The sequence below is a fragment of the Lactuca sativa genome, chromosome 5 (genome assembly GCF_002870075.4).
Source record: "Lactuca sativa cultivar Salinas chromosome 5, Lsat_Salinas_v11, whole genome shotgun sequence".
NCBI lineage: Eukaryota > Viridiplantae > Streptophyta > Magnoliopsida > Asterales > Asteraceae > Lactuca > Lactuca sativa.
The window spans coordinates 216,895,257-216,917,308 of record NC_056627.2 but is presented as its reverse complement, the minus strand read 5'-3'; the positions used below and the strand labels follow the sequence as shown (position 1 = coordinate 216,917,308).

Below are 22,052 nucleotides of genomic sequence, written 5' to 3'. Positions count from 1 at the left end.
ATAGCCAACCAGAATCAGAGTAAGCTAGAAAGGAAGTGGAACTTGTTGGGGAGAAGTGAAGGAAGTAATGAAGTGTACCATTGAGATACCTAAGAATTCGCTTCATTGCTTGCCAGTGCTTGACAGTGGAACTGTGCATATATTGACAAACACGATTGACAACTTAAGCTATATCTGGACGTGTGATCGTGGCATATTGCAGAGAGCCAACAACTTGGCGGTACAATTTTGGATAAGAAAATGGCTCTCCCTCCAAAGTGAGTTTGGTTTGACAATCAGTTGGAGTAGAAATGGAAGCTGCATGTTGCATCTTTGTTTTATGTAGGATTTCTGGTATGTAATTTGTTTGACTGAGAGTAACATTAGATCCTTGATAATTAATTCGTATGCCAAGAAAGTAATGTAGAGCACCCAAGTCTTTGAGAGAAAACATCTGGTGTAATTGCTTAATAATATTTTGGATTAGTATGTGTCACACCCAGAAACCATGATGGCGGAAACGTTCCGGGGTGGAGGACGTCATGTGTAGTATCACAACATTTGTATAGCAAGCATAATAAACACAACCAAACATTGAATACAAATATGAAAAATGTTTACATCAGTTTGAAACTTGTTTTAAATACATCAAAAGTATGTATAATATAGAGAACATGACTCTTATTGCTCCGGCTTCACAGAATTCCTGGAACTACGTGTCTACTAATTCCCTGAGAATACAAGCAGTTTGAAAAAATATCAGCTTAAAGCTGGTGAGTTCATAAGCATTTAGTTTTTAGAGAAAAATGTTCTTTGATTGTTTTAAAAAGTGTTCCTCAAGAAAATTCTATATTTTCTTATGAAAGGTAGTGTTGAAAGAGTATCTAGCGGTAGAATGCAAACCATTAGTTTTAGAAATGCTAGTATTATCCTGGGAAAATCCTATATTTTCCCTAAAAACATGTTATTCGTCCTAGAGGTAGAGATGCCAGTTTAGAAATCCTTGATTGCTATCAGCATATATGAAATTAGTTTTATTACTTAAAATAAAACAAATGAAGAATAAAGTCCGTAAACAAAGTTAGTTATACTTATTTTGTGAGTCGTATAACCATACTTGATATGACCGAGAGACCTTTATAACGTTCTTCAGGCATTAAGCTAAATGACATTTGTTCACCACAGGCGTGCCCGCCTCACTGTAGCTAGCAGTTCTGGTGTGGGATTGTCAGTCCCGAATAGATTTATTCACGCTCTCCCTCCAGGAGACTCTGGTTATACTAAAAGGATTTATCACTATACACCTAAGGATACAGTATTGAAGTAGCGCCTCACAATTCTATATAATCTAGTTTACTAGCGGGAAATCAGTATAAACAATAATTATCCTTGAATAAATGTACTTTATACTTCTGAGAAAACATATAACATAAACTAAATCTACCATAGTTTATATATATTAATTTATGAAATCTGATTTGGTAGAGACTGCCTAGAGGGTTATCCCAAACTATACCCAATATAGTTTATTAGAGTTGATATGGAGAATGCTTTGAAAAAACCTTTCTGAAAACTATGAAATTAGATTTCCAAAATAGAAGTTTCCCTTATGCTCAACATATTACAAAAGGGATAAAATATCTGAATATGTTATTAAACGTGGAAATCGTTGGGCTGCATTAATAAGTTTAAAACTTAATAAAATACTTTGAGTTTGGCTTGTATTCCTCCCCCCTGAAAACATTAAAAATACGGAAAATGTAGGGGTATGAACTCACCTTGGGTGATTTGAATGAAGGATCGACACAAAACGTTGGATGTTTAAGTGAAGCCTTGAACACGATTTGATCCTAATTAACATGCAGTGATACATAAAAGAGTCAAATGAAGTATTTCACCCCTAAATGTGATGGAGAACCAATCTAGGAACTTGGGACTACTTGCACTAAGTGTTAGGACCTTAAAGGATTGTATTAGGTGAGTGTATGGCTACCTTCAAGGTGTGTGCGGACATGGGTGTGCGGCCCATGGGGTGTGCGACCGTACACTCATGATGGAAGGTATTCTTGGAGTGTTTCAAGGTCCATACTTGCAATCCATGAAGTGTTATTGGTTGATGTGTGTAAAACCAACTAGTTTTAATCCTACTTTTAATTATAAAATAAACACACAAAGGCAGTGGACCTATCAATTGTGGTAAAGCTAAATAAATAGGGTATCAAACACAGGGAACAGAGAATTAAAACTAAAAACTAATTTTATCTAAAATTAAATAATAAAAAGAGGTTTTCTCTAGTTTTTCAAGACTAGAAACTTACCAACTAATACTTAAACTAATTAACTAAAAACTAGATAAGCAAAGATTCAACTAAATTCAATTGCGAAGGGAACTTCTAATTAGTTTAACTCAATTGATCCTATGGTTGATATTATAGCAATAGTGAAATAGATTAATTCTTCTATTGGCTACCGATTCAAGTGATTAGATTCACGTTCGCTGCACTAATCCTTAGAGAACAAACTAACTCAAACAGTGGCCAGTTTTCTAATTTAATTCAATTCACTAGGTTATTTATTCGGGTTAATTTAGACTTGTAATGGTTAACTAATTTGGTCATTTAAGTAAACTCTTGTTGATGGTCATCACACAAGCTCACGCATGAATTTACCCAATTTTCTATTAATTCTAGTTTCACAGTCGTTAATCCTAGTCATCTAATAAAGTGGTCACATAAATTATATGAGGTAACAATTAAGAGATGTTCATGCAGCTTAATTATCTTCCTATTAACAGAAAATAGTTATCATTCACACATAAGGTTCTTTAACAAGCTAGAATTAACAAAATCACCAATATTAAATCAATCCTACCATAGATCAAACCAAAGTCTCAATATTGTGTCCACAAACAGAAGTTAAAAGGTTTTAGCTCATGATTGAGGTAATTGAGAGCACAAAAACGAGATCTAAAAGTCTAAACATGATGAAGAACAATCAATTAAAGTAAGAATGATGCAAATTTGGCTCAAATCTCCTTCGGGATTAGGTTTAGGGTTGTATCTTTGTTCTCCAGATCTCTCCTGACTCTAATTTGCAGCTTGCTTCTCCCCAAGGGTTCCAACATTCTTTGTATCGATCTGAAAAGTCGTTTTTATAGATTCGCACCAACTCGTGGAGTCTATCACTTAATTCCCGTGCACGGTAAGTCAGAGAGTCCTTATCTTCTCGATTCTTCGATGCGACTCGCCGAGTAGTCGACCCTACTCGCCGAGTACCTTGTATTTTTAGCATTTTTCTTCTTTGTTCAACTCCTGAGCTCCCAACCGCTTCTCCTGCTTCCTATTGCTTCCGAGCTTCGCTTTTGGACTGAAAACACAATTCAAACACTTTTAAGTATCTTTTGTCCATGATATGCAATAAATTAGCTAATAAATGATAAAAATATATACTTAATATAAGGCTAAATATGCAAATATCAAAATACCCCACACTTGACTTTTTCTTGCCCCCAAGCAAAACTAAATTTTAGCACATTAGAATCAAATAGGACAACTCCAATGGAACCCAGCCATTATGCCAAAACCACAACGCGTGCATTTGTGTCTAAAACATTCCTAAAACCCCCCAATACTCCAAATACTTACAATCCTCATAAACATTCACCCACTTATTGTGACAACCCGAAATTTCCATTCAGTCAAACCCTAAAAGTCAACCACTTCGTATCATAAGTTAATGTCATCATTTCTTATTTTTAAGAAATTTAAATTTCATTTGATTATTTTAATATTTTTTTTAACGAACGGGTGAAAGAAAGTGTCGTCTCGGGTTTTGAATTTTAAAAACCGCAAACACCTCGTGCTTAGAAGTTCGCGACTAAACTTTTATGTTTGGGTCGAAAAATCATCCAAAAACATAAACTCATGCCTTAAGCATGACTTTACTCCCCAAAAACTAGTCATTTGTGTTTACTCCCCATTTTCTAAAAGAGTAAACTCTAAAAGAGTAAACTCCAAACTCTCTCATGTATCATCCTAGTTTTTGTTCTGGATCTTCAAACTAGTAAGTGTTCTAACCATTTCTAGTTGGTTTAATACTTAATCTAGTGTTTGTACATCCATTAATCCATTCATTTATGTGTTTTGACTAGTTTTTCCAAAATACCAAGAACACACACTAGTGTTCTTGGATTTAAAGTTCATTTCAAGCTTCCACAATGTAAGTACTTCTATCCTAGAGTCATTTAAAGCTAGCTATACATGTTTATACCAAGGAAAAGTCCCAAGAACACCAAGAACAAAGTGTTCACGGTTTTAGGAGGCTCCCAAAACCATAAACACCAAATATAGTGCCTTAGGGTGCTTTAGGGTGTCTAGATGCTTCACAATGCCTTAGGGACTTGTCTAGATCCATCCTTGATGAGTGTATCACACAAAAAGCACCAAAATCATATAATTTTATGTGTTTACGGTTTGGGGAGTTCCCAAAACCGTAAACACCTCAAATGAGGTGTAAAAGTCCCATAAATGTCCCATGGATGTTCCTTATGCCTAGAATCTAACCTAGACTAGTGCCATGTTTGAGCTAAGGACTTGAAAACCGCCAAATACCAAACTTAGGAGTTTAAGGTAGTAAATTTATGAGTTTAAGGTATTAAACTCATGAGTTTAAGGTAGTAAACTCATGGAGAAATGGTACTTAGACCGTAAACTCCATTTAGGAGTGTTTTGATGCCACATAACACTTCTTAAGGCTAAATCATGAAGTAGGAATGCTTGGAATAGCTTAGAAGACTTCAAACCAACAAATGGTCAAAAGGTTAGGAGTTTACCACCGTAAACTCAAGAGTTTACGACCGTAAACTCAAGGGGTTTTGGTCCTTAGGGAGTAAACTCATTTTAAGAGTGTTCCTTGAACCCCAATCATACTAGCCTTTCCCGACAACACTTAGATGCACTCCTTAGCACTTATAAAACTTATACAAAGTGTTTGTCATGCCTTAGAGTGTCTTGAATATGTTTATTAGTTGTTTAAAGACTATTTGTTTATATACATATGTCTTCATATGTAATTAGGACCACTGTGTGTCTAAAGTCTTCACTTGACACCTAACCGTCTTACCTCTTCAGTTCATACGTATCACCCACAACAGGTGATTTCATACCCCCTTAATCAATGTTTTAACTGTTTTTAAATGTTTTATGTGGGGGGGGGGGATACAAGTAGAATCATTCTAGTTATTATATAAATCACTTGTGATTAATAAACAACATTCAAATGATTGGCTACTTATCAGCCGTTTTACCAAACAATTTCCTTCAAATGTTTATCGTAAACACTTATTATGTTTAAAACTCCTTATTAAACTGTACATTGTACTATGTATGTTTCCATTCAAACTCATTTACAATTATGTTTTAAACAAATGTTTCCTTATACTTAAACTGTTTATTCAAACCCATGTCTTCAAACCGTTTTATAGATTGACATCAAGTCGATCTTTTCTTAGATAATAATTATGTTCAAAGGTTTTACAAAACTTATTTTCTACCTTTATGTTATAAATTGCATGCCTATATATGTATAGTTATATAAGCAATGTTGAAAGGAGTTAGGAAGGCTATCCACCCTATTTCCTTTTCCTCGATTTGGATGTGGTCTGGTAGGATATCGGGTACCCGTCCAAAGGTCGTTTAAATATTAGTTATATATCATGTGTACATATGTAGTCATAAAGGTCCTTCCAGTTCATCCAATGCCCTTGGGTAGCAAGGGTATACATCCATGTCCATACGTACCAGTTAGATTACTAGTAAACTACCACATGCGTAGTTTATGAAGATACTAGAACTATTACTAGAACGCGATATCATACAATGAGTCAGTTCATTCATGAGTCAATACTTTCTAGAACATTACAGTACATTACTATACTTGCTAGATAGAGAGAACATACATTACAACTAGAACATTACAGTACATTACTATACTTGCTAGATAGAGAGAACATACATTACAACTAGAACATTATAGTACATTACTATACTATTACATAGTTATGGTTACATGATCACACTTACATGAGTACAACTACATGATCACTTACATGATCACACTTACATATACATAGGACAGACGTCACTAGGTGCTATAGCATGGAACAAGTTCAGGATCTAACTATACCGATGAATCACAACACGATTGTGATAGTTATATCGGCTATACATGATCATAGTAATATGGATGCTTATGGCTTGCATACATGCAAGGGTCGTGGGTAGGTCCCAAAATCCCTTTGACAGGGGAGCGTATAGTCTGGGATCTAGCCATCACATTATACCTTATCCTTCAAATAAGGCAGTTGAGTACCGATGTAGTTATTTATTACAAATGCTACAATACTTTGAAGAATTACCCTAGACTTAAGGTAACTGGTACGGTTGTAGTTCGACACTAAACCATAGTACTATTTCATTTTCCCATTACATTCACTTCGTGAACATTCACACGACGCACGGTAATGTAGAAACTATATTTTTGGTTAATGATAGCCACACTTGGGAAAATACACACTCTTACAAGAGACACACACAGACACTAGATGCCTTGGTAGAAGGCTACATATAGATCAGTTAAGTCTTGGTAGAAGACTCCCTGTTATAATAGTAGGAATCATAGGGATTTCTAGAGTTTTTCAAACGTTTACAGTTGTTTTACATACATTTTCAATACTAACAATTCATATACATACAAATTAAGACACTAAAATACTTATGATCTCACCAGCTTCAAAGCTGATACTCGCTTTCAAAATTACTTGTATCCTCAGGTCTTCAATAGACAGGTACCGATGCAAGGTTTAGAGAAGATGGAGCTCGTTCAAGACTCATCTTTCATTTTGTTTATACTTTAGTGTTTATCATAATTTGTCAGAACACTTGTATTAAAATTATATTATTAATGCAATGGATGATGTTGTTGCTTGTTTACTACTTTTCATTGTTGTGATACTGTACATGACGTCCTCCACCCCAGAACGTTTCCGCCGTTCTTAGTTTTGGGGTGTGACACTTATCCCGAACAATGCTCATTTTATGCATCCCTCTGAATCCATCCGCAGAAAACCTCCTATCCTCAAGGTATTTTTGGTTGAGCAACCCAAGCATACATAATCTAGACAATTACAATTTATGATACCACATTGGAGCTCTTTGAAATTCTTCACTTTTTGATCATTTGATCTTGATTTCTTTGAATTCACCACCTTCTTTGATTTGATTTTTGGTATCTTCAACTTTTGAAATTTTGGAATCTTTATCTATTGATCTTCTCTTTGATTGCTTCAAAATTCTTAAAACTTTTCTTGTAATTCTCTCTCTTTTTTTTTACATGTAACTCACTTTTTTTTTCAGTCAAAACCTACATGCTTAAGCAAGGGAAACTACTTCAACCTTTATTGGCTAAAATAATAATTTTCCTGGATACACTTCTGGTACATGATGCTAAACATATTGCATCCTTCGGGCTAAGCGAGGTCGTGTTTTTATCCCATGATTTCACTGGAATGAGGAAGCCACAAATGCACTAGAGCGTATATAGGCTCAACTAAATATTTGGGTCTTCATGCAATCATCAACATAATTCTAACATGGAAACCTAATTTAATTTTTACCAAAATTTTCTAAATTAAATCCTTAGTAACATTTTTGGTATGCAAAGATTTAAAAATTTTAAAGTTGACCTAAATTAGGACATTAGGATTCTAAATTTACTAAGATAAAATCAACCCCCTACCCCACACTTAAATTATGCAATGTCCTCATTGCATGAAATGCATGAATAAAATAAAAACATATGAAATATAGAGAGAATTGGAACAAACTCCCCTGGGGTAGCAGTCGCTAGGTTGATAATCTTCTATTAAGCTCCAACTTCAATCGACTTTAGACATGGGAACAACTCATCCATGTATTGGGCATCAAATCGCATGTGCAGGAAATACACCGTAAAATCTTTAGGAATTGATTACAAAGATAACGTGGACAAATGGTGTAGCTAACAACATCAAATCAGCAGCCCTTGTGGTAGATAAATGAAAGACTCGTCGAGTCATATGAAGCACTCGTCGAGTCATTGCGTGATAATTTTGAAGTCGTGGAAATATACTACGACTCGTCGAGTAGGCTTACTGGACTCGGCGAGTCATCTCTGGGTGGAAAATAATTAAATTTTGTCCTGAATCCAGCTTTTAGTGGACTTCAAAAAAAACTTCCCGTTGCTTTAGTAAACATTCACTCATAAACCCTTTAGGACCGGAATCGACACTTAGACACAAGACTCAATACGTCGACCTTTCTTGACTCGTTTCCATGTTTTTCTATTCTCTAAACTCCTTATGCAAGCATTTCCTAACCCAAATTCTGAAAGCAACTAAGGTAAATAGAACGTCAAGCACATAAGTTTAAGTCCTAATTAAGAATTCAAAACACACCAAACAAAATAAAAACAAATAAAAATTGTTCAACAAAACATAAATAAAAAGAGACTAGTCTTCATCCTCTTCCTCATCATCACCATGCACAGCCCCACTTCCACTAGCTCCTCCTTACCTTGCACTTATCCTTTCTTCCCAACTTGAAACATATGGAAATTGTCCCCCATCTAGATGTTGGATGTGGAAATGTCCAAATAATTGGATGAGAGATTGGTTTGTGAAATTTGAACTTCGAGCCAAATCATCCAAATATCTCCTTCCTTCCTCATTATACCACTCCTGAGGAACATTGTCCTCGACCGGAATAACCGGTGGATCATGGCGTGCTTGCTCCTGTCTTGGTCGAACCCACCTTCCCGGTGCCTCGGGTCCAATCACGGCATCGTCATGTGGGATAGCGTAATGACCCACTCCATAATCCTCAACAATGTGAGCCATGCGAAAAGGAAAAGGATTAAAGGGAGATGTCGGGATCTCCGTTAGCAAGTTCCAAGCACCACTAGTCATTAACCCATAAGAATGGGCTAATCGTGTCACGAACATGCCACCATTAATTTTTGAAGTTTTGCGGTCCTTGACCGCTCCCTCCGCCAAGTACGAAGCTATACACCAAGGAATGTTGCAGAAAGTATTAGGTGTAATTATGCTCCAAAGAAAGAAAACATCAAGGTTAGAAACCTTGTCATCATCTTTCCTTTGGTTAATGGTGTTTGAAATAAGACGGTGAATAAGGCGGTGCGTAGGTGATCGTATGCTCCCTTCTTGAGCCGACTTCGGAATGTAAACTTTATTAGCAATGGTGTTCCACCAACTTGAACTTGTGATCCCATCCGGAAATGTTTTATTGCAATGCTCCAAAAAGGTACGAAATGCATCCGTGTTGACCACTTGTTGGTCATATATCCCTAATCTCCAAGCCAACTCCACCATAGAAGAATGACGAACCTTGCCCCCAAGACAAAAAGTAATACTTCCAGGGTTATAATAATCATCCACACCCTGGAAATGTATTGTGGAAAAGAACTCCAAGCACAACTCACGATAGATCGGTTCTTGAATACGGAAAACACGACTCCATCCATCACACGTGATGGATACTCCATTGTGTACAAACGTCTTGATTATATAAGGAGCCAACTCCTCTTCATAACGAACTCTCCCCAACCATTCCCAATCAATTGTATTGGGAGCACAAATCTCTTTTTTCTGAAGTCCCGCAAGCTTCTTCTTCCACTTATTCCTTGTTGAATTTGAGTTGATTTGTGGAAAATGCAACCAAGGAAAATCTCCTTGACTTCCTCGAGAGCTTTGTCCTCGTGAAAACATGGTTCCTGCAAAACAAAGAACAAACAATCCAGAAGACACAAAAAAAATTAAAATAGAATCTTTCTGGGTTCCTGACTGGACTCGTCGAGTCCATGCCCGACTCGGCGAGTCTGATGAACTGAGCGAGTCAGTCGACGGGTCGTGTGAAATTCGACCATAAAAACTCAAAATTTGTCCAAGGGTTTGTCCAGGGATGTCCATAAGGTGTATTAGAGCAAGAACATCCATCCAAAACACCACAATTAATCCAAAATCACAACCCTAAAAATTCACTAAACTTCAAAAACGGGTGTTCTATCAAATTGACTCTTCTAATCATCTAAAGATCATGACTTTAACAGAAATAAAGAAGAAATTAAGTACCTTGATTTAAGAACTTTGATAAATTTGAAGAAAATTGGAAGAAGACAGATGAATGCTTGAGAGGGAAAGGGGCGCACGTCGAGTGTGTCGGCTGATACTATGTTGCAAATTAGGGTTAAAAATCTAGTTTAACCGGTTGTAAAAGAAAATGTTTTATTTTTTTAGTAAATATTTTCGAATCGTTGAGTCTAGTCGTGAATGAAAGGTATCCGGAATCGAATTGACTCGTCGAGTCAGTACCCTAACTCGCCGAGTCACTTGCAAACATTTCAAAAATTACATCACTTTGTCATCTATTAATAAAAATTGTTCAATCCACCCCACACTCAGACCATGCGTACCCTCAAGCAAACATTTTTGATGAATTAGAAGAGGAAAACAGAAAAGTCCTAAGAAAATCAAAACAAAAACTAAAACGAGAAAGATAAAAGAAAGAAAACTCTCATAACGGGTTGCATCCCGCCAAGCGCTTCTTTTTGAGGAGTCATTAGCTGGACTCCCTCCCATCTACGTATTTTCATTTTCCTGCATCGGGAATGCACGCCTAATCTTTTGCGGTTTATACATTGTCTTGTAAGCGTGTATCTTCTTATTATATGCCCATCTCAATTCTTCTTTCTTTTTCCTTGTGGCATCTTCTTCAACTGCATGTGTGTTCCGTTTCCCAACCTTCTTTTTCTTCACCCCACTCTTTGGCACCTTCTTTTGTACTTCCCCTTCCATGAAGTTAATTACTTCATAATTGGAAAAGACTCGGGCTTGAGGTTTGGTTGCATGTGACTCAATGAACGAGTTATTAGTATCATCATCCCCAACCTTTGCATTCTCATCTTCCCCCAAGCTTGCCTCCTTATCAAGTCACATCTCTTCATCTCCTTGTATCACCGTGTCAAGATATGCTACTTGAGCATATACATTTTAACAATTACGCCTTCTGCTGCTGGATCTTCTAAAGAATTAGGAAAAATCTTCATGTCAAAATTAGGCAAGGGACTGGTAACAAGCAGATAAAGGTAATCCGAATTGCTAAAATTTTCGACTGGACTCGTCGAGTCTGCCGATGCGACTCGGCGAGTCGATGCGCATTCCTCACTTTCCATCGACTTTTTTGAATAAGTTCCCTTCAACAGCTTCTCTATCTCCTCTAAGTCTTTCTCAGCATCACCATTTCCTCCAGAAGATAGTAGAAATTTATTCGGATATTCTTTTTGTAAGATTGCAAGTTCTTTTTGTAGTATTTCATCATCCAAATCAATGGAGGAAATTTCTTCTTCTGTTGTTTCTTCTTGCTTAACCTCTTGTATAGCCTTAAACACTGCCGATTCATCTCCTACCCTCAATGTTAGTGTGGAATCGCATACATCTATCAATGCACATACGGTATTCAAAAATGGTCTTCCCAAAATAATTGGAATTTTAAGGTCTTCTTCCATGTCAAGCACTACAAAATCCACGGGGAATACAAATTTGTCCACTTTTATGAGAAGATCTTCACAAACACCTCTTGGATGAATGATTGTCTTGTCCGCTAGATGGATCTTCATATTAATAGGCTTTGGCTCCGGTAGATTCAACTTCTTGAAGAAAGAAAAAGGCATTAGGTTAATACTTGCACCCGAATCGGTCAATGCTTGAGTAGCAAGTATATTTCCAAATTGACAAGGAATCGAGATGCTTCCCGGATCACCCTTCTTTTCTGGTAGCTCATCTAATACTAACTCCGCTACTTCAGCCATATATTTTCTAGCATCAAAGAGACCCTTAAGCAAGTTTAAATATTTAGGTGTTTGAAGCATCGTTTCAGCAAATGGGATGTTGACTTGAAGGGATTTAACATGTTCCATGAAAGTTCTGTATGCTTTAACCTTTTCATCAGGAATGGCTCGAATTGGAAATGGGAAAGGTGGCCTGTACGACTTGAAGGAAACAACAGTTTTGTCATCAGACCATGGACTCGTCGAGTCCATTAGAGGGACTCGGCGAGTCGTGTCGGGTTTACCTGCACTCGACTCTTCTACCTTTCCTGCATGCACCTTAGTTGAGACCTTCTGTGCAGGGGTCACAGGAGTGAAAATTTCCCCATAACTAGATGTTATAACATTCACATTCTCCATTCTGGGATTATTCTTGGTTTTACTTGGAAGTTCACCGGGTCTTCTCTTGTTCACTTGGTGTGCCAGTTGCCCAAGCTGTTTTTCAATGTTGAGGATAGATGCTTGCTGATTTCTAAGTATTGTTCTGGTCTCTTGTATTGGAGCATCATGATAATTGTGTCTTTTCTCGGACGCGGCTATAAATCTCGTGAACATCTCTTCTAAATCGACTACCGGTTCTTCCTTTTGATAGAAGCCCCTCTCTTTTTGCTTGTATTTCTCTTCCTTTGCCTTTTTGTATTCTTCATACGGGAGCCATTCCTTCTTGGGTTTCCGCCAAGTCTCATCGTACCTGTCACCACTTGAATAGAAAATTTCGCCTTTTTGTTTCCATTCTCATCCAAGTCACATTCTTTAGTTAAGTGAGGTCCCCTACAATTTTCACATCCTACCCGGATAGCATGGATTGTTTGATCCATCTTCGTCATTCTTCTATCTAAACTGTCTACTTTAGCCATCATTGCTGCCATGCCATCGTTGATCGTGTTCACTACCCCCTACTTACTTCATTTCGTGGGTTGTGGTATTCTTTAGAATGTTTAGAGAACTCTTCAATTAATTCTTTGATCACCGGGGGTGGCTTCTTTGTGAGCGGGCCTTGCGAGTCAAGACATTGCCTTGTTGTGACATTGAATCCGTCATAGAAGATGGAGACTTCTTGTTGGCTATTAAGGTCATGGTGTGGGCAATTCCTTAGCAGGCTCTTGTACCTCTCCCAAGCTTCATATAGTGACTCTCCAGCTTGTTGTTTAAAGTTAGCAATGGCCTTCTTCAATTTGGCTATTTTAGAAGGTGGGCAAAAGTGGTCAATAAATTCTTCTTTCATCTTAGCCCATGTGGTGACCGACCCCGGAGGGAGTGACTTGATCCAATCTTTTGCAGCACCCTTAAATGTAACTGGAAGCATGCGAAGTAGCTGGGTCTCGCGAGGCACATTTGAACATTAAAGTAATCATCTACATCATTGATTTCATCTAAGTGCTTGTAAGCATCTTCATGGTCTTTTCCATAGAAAGGAATCTCCTTTAGTTGAGCGAGTATGTGGCCCTTTAGTTCGAAAGTAGCAGTAGCGGGAATTGCAGGTTGCACAAATCCCGGGCCGGTATCGTCATGCATCCTCTTCTTCCATTCCCCTATGGGGACTTCATCGATGTTAGCCATGATAATGGCTAATTCGTCGTGGAAGTCGTATTCGTGCCCAAAAGTGTGGTTTTCTTCTCCTTCGATTTCGTACTCGGTGTCCTCTTTGATCGGGTCTTCTATTGCTATAGAGGCGTTGGAAGCTCCTGATTTGCTGCTCTTCTTCTTGTTGAAAACGGACTTTAGATTCTTCAATGGTGAGTTCTTTGAAGAAATAGATTCTCCAACGGATTTTCCTTTGTTCTTCCTTAGGGCGGACTCCGGGTCTTCTAGTGGAGGGACCAAAGGTGTATCAGATCCACGGGTCATGAAAAACTGCAAATAAAACAAAAAAAAACGCGTAAAAAGAACAAAAATAAAATAAAAACTTAAACTGTGAACAGCGATGGACTCGCCGAGTTGCTTCGAGTGCACTCGGCGAGTTCAAGGCAAAAACAGAAAAGTTCCTAATTAAAATAGAAATTTATCAAAACCTATCCTAATTACTAAATTACTTAAGAATTAACTTTGTGTAAGATAAATCTCACACAAAGGATCGATAAAAATAGAGTTTAGTGCTAATTTAGAACCGTTCCCCGGCAACGGCGCCAAAAACTTGATGTGTGTAAAACCAACTAGTTTTAATCCTACTTTTAATTATAAAATAAACACACAAAGGTAGTAGACCTATCAATTGTGGTAAAACTAAATAAGTAGGGTATCGAACACAGGGAATGGAGAATTAAAACTAAAAACTAGTTTTATATAAAATTAAATAATAAAATAAGGTTTTCTCTAGTTTTTCAAGACTAGAAACTTACCAACTAATACTTAAACTAATTAACTAAAAACTAGATAAGCAAAGATTCAACTATATTCAATTACGAAGGGAACTTCTGTTTAGTTTAACTCAATTGATCCTATGGTTGATATAATGGCAATAGTGCAATGGATTAATTCTTCTATTGGCTACCGATTCAAGTGATTAGATTCACGTTCGCTGCACTAATCCTTAGAGAACAAACTAACTCAAACAGTGGCCAGTTGTCTAATTTAATTCAATTCACTAGGTTATTTATTCGGGTTAATTTAGACTTGTAATGGTTAACTAATTTGGTCCTTTAATTAACCTCTTGTTGATGGTCATCACACAAGCTCACACATGAATTTACCTATTTTTCTATTAATTCTAGTTTCACAGTCGCTAATCCTAGTCATATAATAAAGTGGTCACATAAATTATATGAGGTAACAATTAAGAGAAGTTCATGCAGCTTAATTATCTTCCTATTAACAGAAAAATAGTTATCATTCACACATAAGGTTCTTTAACAAGCTAGAATTAACGAAATCACCAATATTAAATCAATCCTTCCATAGATCAAACCATAGTCTCAATATTGTCTCCCCAAACAGAAGTTAAAAGGTTTTAGCTCATGATTGAGGTAATTGACAGCACAAAAACGAGATCTAAAAGTTTAAACATGATGAAGAACAATAGATTAAAGTAAGAATGATGTAAATTTGCCTCAAATCTCCTTCGGGATTAGGTTTAGGGTTGTATCTTCGTTCTCCAGATCTCTCCTGACTCTAATTTGCAGCTTGCTTCTCCGCAAGGGTTCCAGCATTATTTGTGTTGATTTGAAAAGTCATTTTTATAGATTCGCATCGACTCGCCGAGTCCACGACTGACTTGTCGAGTCTATCAATTAATTCCCGTGCACGGTAAGTCAGAGAGTCCTTATCTTCTCCATAAGTCAGAGAGTTTATAAATTAATTCCCGCAGCTTGCTTCTCTCTAAGGGTCCCAACTTCTTCTCTTGCTTCCTTTTGCTTTCGAGCTTCGCTTTTGGACTGAAAACACAATTTAAACACTTTTAAGTATCTTTTGTCCATGATATGCAATAAATTAGCTAATAAATGATAAAAATCTATACTTAATATAAGGCTAAATATGCTAATATCATTGGTCCAAACTCAATTGTAGTGCAAGTTAGGTGTCCTAGAAGTGGGTTTGTGGTCCTAGAATGAGTGTGTGGTCGCACACTTGGGTGTGCTACCACACACTTGGAGTGTGCTGCTGCATAAGGGTGTGTGCGGCCGTACACAGGTGTGTGCGGTTGTACACCCCACACAAAAATGTCTAGATTGCCATTTCCAAGGTGGAGCAAGGCTATGGTCATGTCTAACTCGAAGATGGAAGTCAAACTCTCACGTTGGAGGGCGTGTTAAGAGTGTGCGACCAACCTTATGAATCAAGGCTTTGATGAAGTGGTTCTTCAATTATAACAAGCTAAGGGATGGATTACTCACGTTTTTGAAGCCTTTGGAGGGTTTGCGGTTGAAGAGTCTTGAGAGAAAAGGTGTTGTGTGCTGCCAGGATGTTAAAGGATTGAAAGGAGAGGGGTCTACCCTTTATTTAGGGTGGGTGTGTTGCCTAGAAAGGAGTGTGATGCCAGGAGGTGTGTGTGTGGCCGCACACCCATATGTACGACCGTACACTCCCTTTAAGAGTGTGTATGGCCCTGTATTGACAGTATACGACTTGCTAACTCATTCCTAGATTCACTTAAACGAACCCTCAAACAGTGCTAGAAGTCAACGAAACATGTTTAACTTTGATTGAAATGGCTAAGTGTGCGAGACAGAAGTTTCGGGTTGTCACAGTATGTCATCCATACCTGTTATAATCAGATCATCAACATAAACTAAAACATATATTGTAGCTTTGTTAGATTTATTAGTGAGGTATCAGAGTGGCAAGGTTTGAATTTTTTCCAAATGAGATACGCTTTGAACTTGTTGAACTAGGAACAAGGTGCCTGTTTGAGTCTGTAAATGGCTTTTTGCAAGTGACAAACATGTGTGGGATGTTGTTTTTCTTCGAATCCCTTTGGTTGTCGCATATAAACATCCTCCACCAGGTCGCCATTTAGGAATGCATTGTTAATATCGAGTTGGCGAATGCTCCATTTGTTGGAAATAGCAAGGGAAAGAACAAGTCCGATTGTTGTTGGCTTGATTACAGGACTGGACGTGTCAAAGTAATCAACACCACGAGCTTGACTGTATCCCTGTGCTACAAGTCGTGCTTTGTATATATCTATTGCTCCATCAGAGTGGCGTTTGATCTTATAGATCCATTTTCACCCTACAACATTGACATTAGTAGGACATGGTACCAATTTCCAAGTATTATTTCTCATCAAAGCATCATATTCACGTTTCATTTCCTGTTGCCAACAAGATGAAGTGTTGGCATGTTTGAAAGAAGAAGGTTCAGTAATTCATGGGGAATTAATGTGGTGGTAAAAGGTTTAGATATGAGAGATTTAGTGCGAGCACGAGTGACCATGTGATGTTGAGTATGTTGGGCAGGACGAAAGTGAGGTGGATGTTGATGGGAACGGGAGCTGATGGTAGAACGTTGGTAATGTGGGTTGGGATTGGATGGAAAAGAGGAAGAGGTAGAGGATGTTAGGGTAGGTGGTAGGGATGGGGTAGGGGGTGATGTTGTTAGTGGTTGAGGATCAAGAATGAATGATTCAAGATAAAAGGTTTCCAGAGCTGACACAATGGTTGTACGCCAGAGACAGAAGTTGGAGGTCTTGAGCTTGATGCTCATGGGAGGGATTTGAAAGGAGGAGCCAGTAGCGAGCCCTAAAATATGTTGATTGTTGTTGTTAGCTGTGAGAAAAAAAATCAGGATAGCTCTGACACCATATAATAGTTGAAGAAGTAAAGATGATCTCTGATTTTATTGATGCAGATACAATGATATACACTAGGTATTTATACACAAAAATACAACTGAATACTCCTACAAATATGGAATACAATTTGACTCTGAATTAGTTGAACACACGTTGCGGATACGTTGAGAATATCACCGTTATTAAATTCACTCTCTTACCTATTCATCGATTATGCAGTCGCAAATTTTAGTCTCATATATTTCTAGCTTCATTGCCTCTCAAAGAGGGAGGTTATAGGTGGTTTTGATGTTCTGATCGACTATAATTGAAAAAAAAAGAAAAAAAAAAGAAAAAAACTCCATCAGTGGACTGGACTACACTGCACAAGGACGAGATGACATTTTTAGGGTTTTTTTTTCAAATTTTTATAGAAATGGTCCATCAACTTATCAACCATATCAATAAAGGAAATAAATTATAAAAAGGTATGTTGGTATTTTCACATGCATTTCACAGTTAAAATAAATGGGGTTAAGGCTTAGGGACCACAGTGTTACCAAAATCCTCCATACGGACCATTACTGGTGTTTTTCCAATAGTAAAACCAAAACTGTTCTTTCATGCAAACCCTAGGGACCAGTACTATAATTTACTCTTAATAAAAGATGCATACATGCGAAAGAAACAAATTTAAACACAATCATATGTTTGCATCATATCAAAGATGAGTTTAGAAGGTTGATTTTTGTCAAATATATTCCTCGTTATCTTTAACATATATTCAATATATAAGTAGATAAGGACGAGATGGAGCCTACAAAAGATATCCCATTATTATTCATGTGCGGTTTAATTATTATTTGCTAATAAACATGATGAACAATGTTTTAAAAATCGGTTTTTTAGTTGAACCGGTAAAGTGATCAGTTTAGTTTCCGGTTCAATCGGTTTAACCGGTTCGACCGGCGGGTCAACCGTTTTCTATAATTTTCATATATTTTTTTTCTATTTTCCTATACATACATACATACATATATAAATAATGAATGTGACGTTTATAAGTTCATATATTAAAAGTATACATACAAATAAGTTGTAAATCACTCCAGATACATTAAATTTTTATAACATTTATGATATGTTTTTATTTAGAGAAAATTATATAGATTTGAAAAAATTCATCAAAGTTTATTGTGAAAATGGTTCTTTTCCATTATTTTTATTTGGTTTAACCAGTTCAACCGGTATATTTTGACCGATTCAAACGATTTTTTTCAAAAAAACTGTCAGTTCAATCCAATTTAGAAATCGACGTAAAACCAGTGATAGTTGAACCGCTCATTTTCCTGGTTCCCAGTCTAACCGGTTCGACCGGCCAGTTCAAACCGGGTTTTAAAACATTGATGATGAAAAATACTTGATTAAAGAATGCATCAACCTTGCAGAATTTACCAAAGGCAATTGTTGGAATTTTAGAAACTTCAATTAAACAAATAAGGTACTAGAATAACAAAACATTAGGTTGTATGGTATTGGTCCTTCATGCAATGGGAATCATGAAGTTGTCTTAACGCCGTTAAGGCTAAAGGAACGCCGTTCCATATTTAAGTTGTGTTAAGCCCCTTTACACAACAATGTCCCTGGACGTCTCATACTTCCTTTTCTTTTCTTCTTTCTCGGCTTCTTCTCAACATCGTTCCATGGATGAATATCATCTACTCTAAGAGTTGTGGAGAGAAGATGACGATATCGCAGCGTTGTGGGTCGGTATGATTGTGACCCATATCCACCAGCCTTACCAAGATAAGTAGTTATATTATGGTTATAGATTCAACATTTCTAATAAAAATAAGGAAAAATTTTATTTATACCCTTACAAACATTAGATATTATCTATATATCTTCACAAATTTTAAAATTATATATATATATATATATATATATATATATATATATATATATATATATATATATATATATATATATATATATTCATTTCAAACTATAAAAATCATATTTTATATGGAAGCTCTTAATTTAGATTAAACTAACTTGATATTTAAAAACTTATCTAAAATTTCAAAATTTCATATAATATTATTAAAATACTCTTTCTAAATTAAACATTAGAATTAAATCAACTTATATTTGAATTAAACGAACTTATCTACTGTAACAACCCAAAAATCATGACAAAAAATTTCATTTTTAATTTAATAATAAAACCACAAGTGCCAACCATTCATATCACATCAGAATATCATGTCTAAAATATTATTTTATTTTATCAGAGTAAACATCCCAAGCTAAAACTCCTTTGGTGTGTGTGCCATTCGATCACCCCGAGCTCTTCCCTCCGCTACTAGAAGCACTTGAAACCAAAATTGAAAACCGTAAGCACGAAGCTTAGTGAGTTCCCCAACCTACCACATACCACAGACATAACCACATACTGGGCCGCCCCGCCTGTCTCTGGGCCTCGCCCACTAAACGCATACAAACATATAACATAACACATAATAAGTAACTAATATACTCTACTATACTTCTGATCTAAGGCCTAGCCTAACTAGGGCGTCACCCCTGTCCTTCTACTAATGACTCATGGAACCCCGTCCACGCTCCTGCTGATAGTGCGATACGAACCCCCGCCCACATTCACCCCTCTCCAATCTCGGGCCTCGCCCCTGCTCTGCTACTAATGAGATACGGAACCCCTTCCATACTCTGCTAGTGGTGAGCTACGGGACCTCGCCCACCCTCACCTCCCTACCAGGCACATACGAGTACCACATAGACAACAAGTATAAACTATCATACAAACATTTCTTGGGAACCCGCCCGACATCAGACCTTGATCTGGAATCACATACTAGCACAAAGTGCCTAAGGCTAACCCCTGGGTCTTACTACTCATAAACTACATGGGTCGGGATTATGGGCTTGGACCCATTCACACAGTGAGGAGACTCACCACACACTACTGAACCCTGTTGATACTCCTCTGGCTGCTGACTGGCAAATTCCCGTCATGCTAACCCTTTGGCTTCTTGAACTACCAATACCAAACACCATTTATTCCAGTACAATAATCCTTCTTAGGGTAAAATGACCATTCTACACGTAGTCCAACTTGATCCATATCTAAGTCCCAAACTAAGGCCCAATACTAACTAAGCTCCCCAAGCCCACTAGTGGCCCACTGATGGCCGAATTTGCTGAATCGTGCCCAATCCCTATAATGGGCCTTATCCTAATCCCAAACATTTTATTGTCCAATATTATCTGACTTCTAATGGCCTACGACCCAATAACCTAAAGCATGGCCCAAACCGGGGCCCAAAATGCAAGGCCCACACTGACAGAGGATGTGGGGCGTACATTCATGTACGCTAAGCGTACTAGCCACTGGTGAGTACGCTGGGCCTACATGCACGTACGCTCAAGGTAACCCCCCTTGATAAGCCCTTTTCTCATTAAGTTCTTAATAATCCACTTCAGAAACTACACTTACAGATCTTGGTCCTTTTCCATGTCTTAATCCATAAAGTCATTAACTTTGTGACTTAACTTGGCCCAATCAAGCCTAATCTCCCAAAATGAAATTCTTCTTCCATCAAGAGGGCTAGATCTCATGCATGAACCCATAAAGACGTTCATGATGGAGACTTTATTAGTTATGGGACCTTTTTAGCTCTGAGGGTGGCAACCCTAAGCTCAAACACTAGGTTTCATAAAAAAGGTCCATTATTTGGACCTAAAAAGGTCCAAAGCTCCATAAACGTAGATCTAAACTTCTATAAGGAAAGTTAGAAGCTTTATACCTTCTGGGGTTTGTAAATGAGCTAGAGAACTTGGATCCAAAAGCTCTTCCTTGATCAATGAGACTCCAAGATGATTACACCTCTCCAAGAACACTAAAATGCACTCAAAAATGGCCTTACAGTCTCCAAGAACACTCAAGAGGGTTTAAGGTTTCGTAGCAGCTATTTAGGGTTAAATGATCTTGAGGGAATAATGTTCCTTATATAGTGGCACACCCTAAATTCAGGGTTTCTGGACGCTCAATGTATGTTGGGCGTACATCTTGTACGTTGGGCGTACGCCAAAAAGCAACCACGACTATTTCCCTTGTACGCTGGTCGTAACCCAGCTTACACTAGGCATACCCATGCGCCTTCCAATTTGCATGCATGGTCCTTCTTTGCCAACTTTTCCATTAAGGGACCATTAATGTCAATCACTTCAAAATGATTTAAATCCTTTGTTCTAAGTTCATTTCCGACGAACTTTATAGCCACAAACAGGTGGCGAGAATCCCTTCGCTTCTAGTGACACACCTGAGCCCAACATTTCTCAAATAAAAACTTCAAGACCCATAAAAGACCGAAACGCCCCTAACCTTGGGCTCTGAAATCCAATAACGGATACTTTCAGAACATGGTGTTACAACTCTCCCCCACTTCAACTAGACTTCGTCCTTGAAGTCTCTCCTTACTAACACCCATCTCCCCATCACTGATCTGCGGAACGCAACTGATGATTCTACACGTAGAGCAACATTCCCATGATACTGAAAGCTAACTTGGTCTTCCATTCTGAAGAAAAGATACTTCAAACTTTTGCAAACCCCAAGCTACTTTGCACATAGGAACCATCATGATAGAGACTTCTACCCGAACACCATGCTGCCTCTTGTCTTCTTTCCAAAAGAACGGGGACCTCCCAGGTCCGAACCTTTTTGGCCACCATCTAGAATACCGAATTTTCTTCGGTCACCGAACCCAAGCTCAAGCTCTCAGTCACTCCCAGTGATCTCCGAATAAACTCTGGCTAGCTAAAACTGCTCTATCTACCTTGCTACTCTGGCTCCCTAAATCTTGGGATCCTCAATCCCATAACTTGACTCTATGGCCTCTACCAA

The 22,052-nt window shown here is 37.6% G+C and overlaps 1 non-coding gene across 1 annotated transcript; it reads left to right on the top strand.

Moving 5' to 3' along the window:
* The first annotated feature begins 12,986 nt into the window (after positions 1 to 12,986).
* LOC111895266 (small nucleolar RNA R71) lies at positions 12,987 to 13,093 on the top strand. Its single transcript, XR_002851522.1, has one exon. It is a non-coding gene; the product is annotated as a small nucleolar RNA R71 (small nucleolar RNA).
* Positions 13,094 to 22,052: the final 8,959 nt, after the last annotated feature.